Source organism: Cibotium barometz, chromosome 1, assembly GCF_041138505.1.
Source record: "Cibotium barometz isolate CiBa-2024 chromosome 1, ASM4113850v1, whole genome shotgun sequence".
NCBI lineage: Eukaryota > Viridiplantae > Streptophyta > Polypodiopsida > Cyatheales > Cibotiaceae > Cibotium > Cibotium barometz.
The window spans coordinates 74,440,005-74,450,093 of record NC_141046.1 but is presented as its reverse complement, the minus strand read 5'-3'; positions in this window follow the sequence as shown (position 1 = coordinate 74,450,093).

Sequence of the window (10,089 nt, the reverse complement as noted above, 5' to 3'; positions counted from 1 at the left end):
TTAGGCACGATCCTTATGTTTTTATAAGGTTTTCTTTCCATCTTACTTTCTCTCTCTTTGTGTGTCTTAGATCTCATCTCATCTCTCTCTCTCTCTCTCTCTCTCTCTCTCTCTCTCTCTCTCTCTCTCTCTCTCTCTATCTATCTATCTATCTCTCTCTCTCTCTCTCTATGGGAAGACAGAAGGTGGTGGAGGACAAAGTGGGAAGAGAAAGAGAAGGCCATAAATATATCTTATCTCTCTCTCTCTCTCTCTCTCTCTCTCTCTCTCTCTCTCTCTCTCTCTCTCTCTCTCTATGGGAAGACAGAAGGTGGTGGAGGACAGAAGGTGGAGGATAGAGTGGGAAGAGAAAGAGAAGGCCATAAATATGGTAAATTTTCTATGTTTTTCCTAGCTTCTAGAATTAAAAAATTTTAATATGTTCTTTCTCACTTCAAGCATTAAAAATATATATTCTTTTAGTTCTTATCATGATGATTTCATCATCTTAGGAATCCTAAGGTTGGACCTTTGAGTTCATGAAATTGAGCCAGCAACCCGATCAATGAAACACGTACATACAACCTTCAAGTGAGTATGTTGAATGTGAAGATATCAAAACTATTGTAAAGATAAAAAATTTGATATATACAATAGATTACAAGACTCCGCCTTATTCATGCCTAAGTTACACACGTAGCCTTGATATTTATTGCTAAGAGAGAATTATTTACTACACATGCTTGTAGATTATGTGACAACATGCTTTAATTTGAAAATATTCAAATTAAAGTTCTTTGGTTAGTATATTAGTGGGCTAACTAAGATTAGTCTAAATATTAGCAGTTACTTTATAGAAAGATTCTTACAAGATAAGCATCTACACAACAATCTTGTAGACTCAGTTGATAAGGTTTCGGAACATGATTTGAACTCAAGGTCATTAGGTTAGTAGGGTAGTGAGCTAACCACATTGCCCCACATCAAGTTGACAAAGGTCTTTAGTTTATTAAAGTAGTGAGCTAACCACATTGCCCCACATTAAGTTGAGGTCGTTAGTTTATTAAGGTAGTGAGCTAACCACTTTTCCCCACATCAGGTTGACAAAGGAGATAATTGATGAGCTACTAAATTACTTCCACGCATGATGATAATTTTGATTGCAAGCTAAGGATGTCAAAGTAATAAAAATGATTGTAATACACTAATCTAAGGATATTAAAGGAGAAAAATGATTGCAATACACTAATCAAAGGATATTAAAGTAACAAAATTGAAAATTATTACTCCATACATATTTAAACTCATGTTAATACATTTTTTATAGCTTTCATAGAAGCTCCAAAAGAAGCCTAAGGCACCTCAAAAAAGACAATTGTAAGGTCTCTTTGATTGTTTTTTTTCTCCTCCTATTTTTCTTACCATAAGTTTTTTATCCCATACAAAAGCAAAATTGTTGAGCATGCTTTGTGTACTTAATTAAATAAAAGAAAAATTATTGAGCATGCTTTGTGTACTTAATTAAATAAAAGCAAAATTGCTGAGCATGCTTTGTGTACTTAGTTAAATAAAAACTACCATTATGACATCTACCAAATATATGTGGCTAATCTAATTCTCAAATAAATAATAGGTTAAATATAGTGGTTACATTTTATAATACCTTACTTACAAGCTCTAAAATATAAGACTTGATGAAGACCTTAAACACCATCACATTGGCTAATGTCTTATTAGTTAATTCTTTATAATACTTTTGTGTTTAAAACTACTCTAAAGCTAACTATCAATATTCAGGGAAGATTTAAGATAACCATGGTCTTTGCACATCACATGAGATGGGCATTGAAGATTATTTGGTAATGTGTATGGTTGATGCAAATCTTTGTCTAGTCTTCTATCATGCAAGTGTGTAAATAAGACCATAAAATTTGAGAAAATCTATGAAATTTGGGACTCTTTGAATTGAAAAGATGCAGGGGAGAAGAGAGCTTGAGCTCACAAATGCATACACACTCACATAAACCCTAGAAGAGAGCACACAAGGTGAGAGCCTGAAAATTCTTCTTCTTCTTCACATAACAAAAGGGGTCTACAAAGAAGATAAAGTGACTAACACACATAATAGAGTATATACAAGCGGTCCATAATTTGAACACGCTAAGAGGAGTGGGTAGATGTGGACTAGTCCAGCTGTAGAATCTCTAACGAAGATATGTCGGTGCCAGCTATACCAAACCCACCAGTGATATAAATGTCAAACGGTCATATACATACGCCTCGTGAGTGTCAGCTTCTGTTGAGCTTGACATCTCAACACTCCCCCTCAAGCTCAACTCTAGCTCATGAACTCCAAGCATATCTCAAAATTTGCAGAGCTTCTCAATTCCCAAGGCCTTCGTGAAGATGTTAGCTACATGATCCTGTGTGCTGATGTAGGCCAAGTCGATGTCACCTGCCCCAAGACTCTCTCCTTGATGAAGTGGTAATGTACCTCAATGTGTTTCATCCGCGCATGGAAAACTAGGTTCTTGGCCAACTGTATACTGCTAAGATTGTCACAATATATAACAACCTTTCTCTCCACATGTAATGCCAAATCAGCAAGTAGCTTGCATAGCCAAGCTACGTCACATGCTGCCACCGTAGCTCCTCTGTACTCTACCTCTGTACTCGACAAGGCAATTGTGGGCTGCTTTTTGCTGCTCCATGTCACAGTAGCACTCCCCAATGAAAACATAAATCCACTGGTAGATCTCTTGTCGGAGATGCTATCTGCCCAATCTACATTTATGTACCCATATAGCTCCAATGTTACACCTATTACATAAAAGAATTTATAATCAATGGTAGCCCTCAAATATCGAAGTGTGCGTCGCACACTATCAAGCACACTAGAATCTCCATCAACAAGAGAATACCTTGTAGAAATGTCAGGCATACCAAGGGGCTCAACCCCTTTCTCTTTGCCTTATGTGATGTACCAACTACATTTTCAGGACTGGTATTATGACACAACCTGCCACTTCATGGTCTATCAACAAAATCACTGGATGAGGACTCTCCTGGTCCACTTAATGACTATGATTGCTAACTTGCATTCTATGCAACTACATTTCCACTTAAATCAGCCCTAACAACATCCTTTTCAGCAGCATACCAGCTACTCATCTCATCAAATACAATATCCCTGCTTACCCTCATGTAGCAGGATTATAACATCTATTCCCTTTTCTCAAGGGAATACCCAAGAAACACACATTTTTCAGCTTTTGGATCTAGCTTGGTATGTAACTCATATGCCACATACACATATGCAATACATCCAAAAACTTTCAAGTGAGACAAATTAGGTTTCTTGCTAGTAAACTTCTCCTCTCGCATTACATCATGTATGGCTGTAGTAGGAGTCCTGTTCATGATATAAACTGATGTAGACATAGCCTCAGCCCAATAGCTATATCATTAGGAGAATGTGGGCTCATTTTTGGGCCTTTTAGTTTTAGAGAGAGTGGCGCTTAACCAATGAGGAAGAGACTTCCGTAAGAGAAATTCGGCATTTTAAAGCAAGAATTCAAGTAAATAGAGTAAAATTATGCTCAAAATGCATCTTAAAATAACATTTACTCAGCTTAAAATAATAATAAAATAATACTGCCGAATAGTTAATGATAGAGAATCTCTAAGTTTCCCCCCAAAACTAGCTCTGATCTTCTTCATCTCCAGCATAGTCGTTCTTTCTTTTTTTAAGTCTCTTCCAAATTAAGCTCTTATCTTCTTCTTCCATGTGTCTTTTGTTACACAAAATGGCAACCTGTAGTAGTAGAAAGCCTTGTACTAGCATTTCAGCTATATTACTGTAGTTATAATACGGACGATGGGACATGGATACCATTTACAATTACAATCGGGAGCTGGGTACTTTTATAGAGAAGGAAGAGAGAGAGGAGAAATGCTAATGAATTTGTGGAGCCATTCAAGGGACAAGTTAAAGAGTTCAAGGTATGTGAATCTAGCAAGCGTGTGACAGAGGTACTAATACAACATGTTTTCTAGCATGTAGACTTGAGGGTGAAAAAATTTCCTCCTGGTCGTCCACGATATCTTCCCAACTGTGAGTAGTATCTCAGTCAAAGCTTCTTTTATTTTAAAAGTGTTTTTTGTTATTATGCAGTTGTTTATCTATTCAATCATGCAGTTGTTTATCTATTCAATCATGTCTCCTTATTGTTTTAAAAGTGTCTAATTGTTGTCTAATCTTTTGGTTTTATGTAGATATTTATCTATCCAATAGGATAGACTGACAAACCAGCGGAGAGTATAAGTGGGATTTTTTACGCTTTCCATGCATATGTAGGAGTACAAATGTACAAAGGAAGAACTCATAGAGATCTTGCAGACCACGGCATATTTTTCTAGATATGCAGTACTTTGAACCAAACACGTCTTCTAGATGGGGTCATTTGACTCCATTACCCCTCCCATTATTTGGAAGCAAAGATTAGCCATTGCCAACTTCACAAACTAGTGAAAGTTATAGGATCAGGTTGTATCACGACATACAGAAGTCTCTTAAGGCATCTGTTTTGCAAAGAATGTCAAGCTTACTATTTTCATGCCTATCGAAGTGTTTTTTGACTTTTTCTTTAATGAAGAAATAAGAAATACTTCAACAATGTTTATTTGCAAGTCAAGTAAGGCACTGGACTTTTTGGACAATGGTTGGGACAGGAGAAAGACAGAAGGCATCATTTTTGTTTTGGAGAAGAAGTCAATAGTTTGCAAGTACATTATTGGCTCTCAAAACTTCATTTCTGTTTTGGAGAAGAAGTCAATAGTTTGCAAGTACATTATTGGCTCTCCAAACTTCATTGCAACTTTTCACTACACCAGATATCATTATGTTAATGGCAACCTTGTTTCATTAGATCAAGATTTGGAGTTAGATCTCGAGAATACGCCTCTAGTAATGGAGATATATTTGGAAGGGCAATTGCTTACAATGCTGAACACACTATCTAAAACATCTGTTTCTCAAATTAGAGAAGATCTTACATACGAGGAGGAAGCTGCAGCCTTCTCTTTGCAAATCTAGTTTAAGGACACCTTCCCGCCCATTAGCGGTGACTTTAGTAAGGGCTTTTTAGCCTCAGAGGTGATTCACACCTAAGGGTTTTTTGCTCATAACTTGAGAAAACAAGCTCCCAAATTGTGATCCGACTGAAGCGTTGGATTTGTGACATCGCGGAATACAAGAAGGCATGCAAAATGGCTCCTTCATGAAAGCACCAAAGTATCACCCCAAGAGACGCACACATCAATAATTCTCGAGAGGTTGCTCCAGAGGCTGTCCCATCTCTCCCCTTGGGAGCCCCACAAAGAAATAATGACCAGGTTAGCTTGGTCATCATTTAAAAGGATATTTTCATTTATTTATTAATCTTTAATGTTAACTTTAAAGACATTAAGAAAGAGATGCTATTTTTCTTTATACCAAATTTTTTGGTGAAATTGTTGTTTTCTCAAGGAAAGTGATGAAATCTGTCATATTCTAGAATTCAGTTTGTAAGGTGTTATCTCGATTGAGTTAAGAAGTACATATATATCTTCTCCCCACCTCGACGCTAACCCCGTTTTCGTGCTTGTGTAGCCGGGCAGCGACATTAGCGAGGCCCGGAGTCGACCCAAGGTATCTCTCATATCATTGGGAGAATAAGATTTCACCAATGGTGGAGGCGAATATTGTGATGCTGCTTAGTTCTCCTAGCCCAAGCTAGTGCAGTGAATAAGCCCGCCCTAGCACGTAGACATTCCTCTAAGGAGTGGGAGATTGAACAATTGCCAAAAGATTATACATTTACAATGGATGCTAACCATTTATATTTACATTCACCATTTAGTACATCCACACAGGCTGACATCTCTAGGCTGGACTGGCACCCTTATCCTACAAATTTTCATGTTTTTTATAAGGTTTGTCTCCATTAAGAGATGTTCCAATGCATATCCAAATTTTTGAGCACATCTGAGAGGTCGAAAAAATAAGCATCACCTTATCCTGCTTAAATAAATCTACATGCTGAACAGAGTTTGCAAAATAACACATGTTTTGCTTAATGTCATACAAAAGCAAACTCCAGTGTCGGCTGGAAAAAACAAAGAGGACATAGGTGTTATTAAAGAAAACACATATAGATTACCAAACATTGTGAGGATCATGGGAGCTCTTAGATGTCCTTGTATGAGAATGGAGAGTGGGAACTATAAAGATATGCCGCATTCAAGGATCGCTTACAGAAATAGGAACAAGCATCTGGTTGTATCTAAACTGCAATCGACAAAGGGTATCAAAATCCCTCGGCATTATTGTTCAGCCTATGGGCATGAGCGGAGAGAAAGTAAGCATCTTCAAAAAACTCGATGATCCAGTCCTCAGTGATTTCTTGAAGACATAATAATGCAGATGCTTGCCACCGCATGCCAATACTCCATTGCTCACAAATTTCACGCACAATCCTCTGGAAAGGTAGCCTGGATATCGTCGCTCAATGCGACGAAGCTTCTGCAAACTACCCTGTGAGCTTGATACCTCCTTATTCTGCCTTGTGCCTGGTGACTCGGTAGGTCTTTCAAGCCTCTAAGCAGTTGCCTTGGTATGAGCTATCTAAACAAATAAACAAAGCGTGATAAGAAACGCATTTAAAAAAGTCAATACCAAGCGATATAACACAAATAGGATTCCAGAGTATATTGTATCGCTTGGTACTAACCCCATGACCAACGTTATCACAGTGGGGTTGGTACCAAGCGATATAAAGCAGACAGGATTCCGGAGGCCTTTGAATCACTTGGTACTAACCCCATGAAAAACATTATGACGATGGGGTCGCCACCAAGCGATATAAAATAAATAGGACTCCAGAGGGCTTCGAATCACTTGGTACTGACCCCACAAAAAACATTATGAGACAATGGGGTCGGAACCAAGCGATATGATAAAAAAAGACTCTAGAGGGCTTAGACTCGCTTGTTTTACTGACCCCATGACCAACGTTATCACAGTGGGGTCGGTACCAAGCGATATAAAGCAAACATAATTTTGGAGGCCTTTGGATCGCTTGGTACTGACCCCATGAAAAACATTATGACAATGGGTCGCTACCAAGTGATATGAAACAAACAGGAGTCCAAAGAGCTTAGAATCACTTGGTACTGACCCCATGACCAATGTTATCACAGTGGGGTCAGCACCAAGCGATATGCACAAACAAAAACCCATAGGCCTTTGAATCGCTTGGTACTGACCCCATGACCACAAGATATCACAGTGGGGTCGGTACCAAGCGAGAATCAATTAAATAGAAATTCACAGGCCTATTAATCGCTCTTTACTGATCCCATGTGCAAGGTTTGTGCGTGCGGGGTTTGAACCTGTGGGCAACATTCCACAAGAGGGTTAGTACTAAGAGACTTGCTAATCGCTTGGTACTAGACCCATGGGCAACGTGAGCCAAGGGGGTCAGTATTAAGCAATATGGGACCAGAAGGACCCCAATGAAACCCTGAGCACTTTGTATAGACACTATTATCAACATTCACAAATTAGATAGCAAAACGTTAATAGAGGGTTTGAAAAAGAACTATGAAATACCTGCAACAATGGATGTAGAGGCCGATGGCATTTGGCTCAATTTGGGGGGCGTTGAGGAGGCTGATGTAATTGGAGACTCAGAGGACGATGGATGGTGTTTGGCTCTTGCTATTTTGTCAGAGACTCAAAGGTGAAAAAAATAAACACATGCAAGAAAGGAGAGGAGTGAGCACATAGTACATACCATATTGACGCGTCATTAATGCGTTCGACCTTTTAAATGTCCGCACGAGTGGTATGAGTCGATAACGTCCCGAATCTCCTCATGTGGTACGAGTTGTTTGATAACGTCCCAAATCTCCCTTGGGAGTTCAGGGAAAATATTTTTGAGACACATACCCAAATTCCCATGGGACTCTTCTCAAACCAGCAAATCAAGCAATTCGGGACAAATATTTTTATAAATTTACACTTTTTCATAAATTTTCTTTGCAAGCTAAAATCCTTCTAGGCTTAAGTCTAATAGGAAATCCTCAAAGCTAACTGGCTCTGTGATAAGCTAAGACACCCATTTGCGTTGAGTTACCTACGTTGTCGTCCCTCTACAATCACCAACACCATCGCCCCTTCGTCTTGGAAAACTGAAGCTTTCAATTTTTTTTGTAGGTATGCCCATCTCTCCCTCCCTCTCTCCCTCCCTCCCTCCCCCCTCCTCTCTCTCTCTCTCTCTCTCTCTCTCTCTCTCTCTCTCTCTCTCTCTCTCTCTCTCTCTCTTTAAAAAACACTCAAAAGGAACAAACACACACACACACACACGATGAGGTGGGGGGGTGAGCCGGTTTGAGCCCCCCTCCACTAAAGAAAAAACCTTCATATTTTTTCTGTAAATATGAAGTCCAAGTAAGTTTATAGGCTTTCATGTTGAAGGTCAGGCCATCAATTTTCAAGCTTGGAAGATAGACTATTTCAGCTTACAAAATACAACTAAAATACAAAATATGCCGCTTGTATGTTTTTTATTTAATATGTAAAGGCTTTATCTTTAAAAAAAACTTATTGACCCCTTTAAGTCTCTTTAAATTTAGGGGTCAATAACAAGCAATGATGGGCTTGTGAATTCCGCGTGAGCCCTCTACCGCTTGGTATTGGCCCCTCTTTTTTTTGTGCTAGTACGATAGGGGGCTTGCATGTGTATATCCAAATCTCCTTATCGCAGGTACTGATCCCATGTGTAATAAGCGTGCATGTTCTAATTGACTGAATTTTTTTTCTAGGCATGTCTTCGAAAGAGTTGGACATTGTCTATGAATCGGATGATGAGGTAGAAGAGTCTTGTGTAGAAAAGCTGTTTATGTTCTTGTAAAATTCACAAGCCCACGAGCGTTTGCATGAGTTATCTTCAATGTTCAAAAAAGGAACTTTCTCTTGATAACATCATTAATTATTGTAGGATTGTTCTCAGTGACCATGAGTAGGAGTATGAAGACATTGTTTCTACCAATATCATTATGTCCAATGGTGAATGATATGTTTATCCATCTAATTTTGCAACAAACAATTTCATGAAGAGGAGGCTTAGCCGTTGTCTTGAAAAGATTCCCTGTAGGCAATAGAGTAGAGGAGAAATGCCCAATACACTCAAAGAAGTGTCGCCTGCTCCAATTTAGTTATGGTTTTCTTTGTTTTTTGAAAACTCAGAGCCCGAAACAGTGACTTTGGCAAGCACGCAAGTGCTAATTGAGGATGATGGGGTTGAGGAAGAGGTGGCTATAGACCCAGCAGAGGAGAGGGCAGAGGTCGAAAAGGAAAACTTTGAGGCTAATGCATCCCTTATCTCCTTCGATGTAGCACCTAGTTCATTGGAAAACAGTCAATCTAATGAGAATGAACAGGGGGAGTTGTCACTACCTTCCTTGCCCAACTTTACGATGGCAGCCCAAGCTGATTATGTATTATTAACAGACATTATGCAACATTTCAATATTCGTGAAGACTATTGCTTGGCTGCCTTAGCAAATTTTAGTGAAGCAGACATGGGCTAGATAGAGGAAGGAGTTGACACAATTATCTACTAGCTAATTCTATAATCTAGGACTCCAAGTACCTACCTGGCAAGGAGATATTAAAGAAGATGTTCAATGATGCTAGAACATATGAAACCCAATTGCCTTTCGAGGAGGAGGCTGCAGCAATTCTGTAATCTAGGACTCCAAGTACCTACCTGGCAAGGAGATATTAAAGAAGATGTTCGATGAAGCTAGGACATATGAAACCCAATTGCCTTCGAGGAGGAGGCTGCAGCAATTATCGATTGTCTTGGTTTGGCAGATATGGGTAAATTTTTGGCACCTACTGTGTGCATGAAGACAGTAAGTCCACGATCTCTTTGTGGACAAGATCCATGATTGAGGGTGATGAAAATCAAGGTACGTGCAATTTACAACACTTGCTTAAAATTGACAACAGCAAGCACTGACATGAGTCATGATGATTACAATTTTAATACGCAGATCATTATA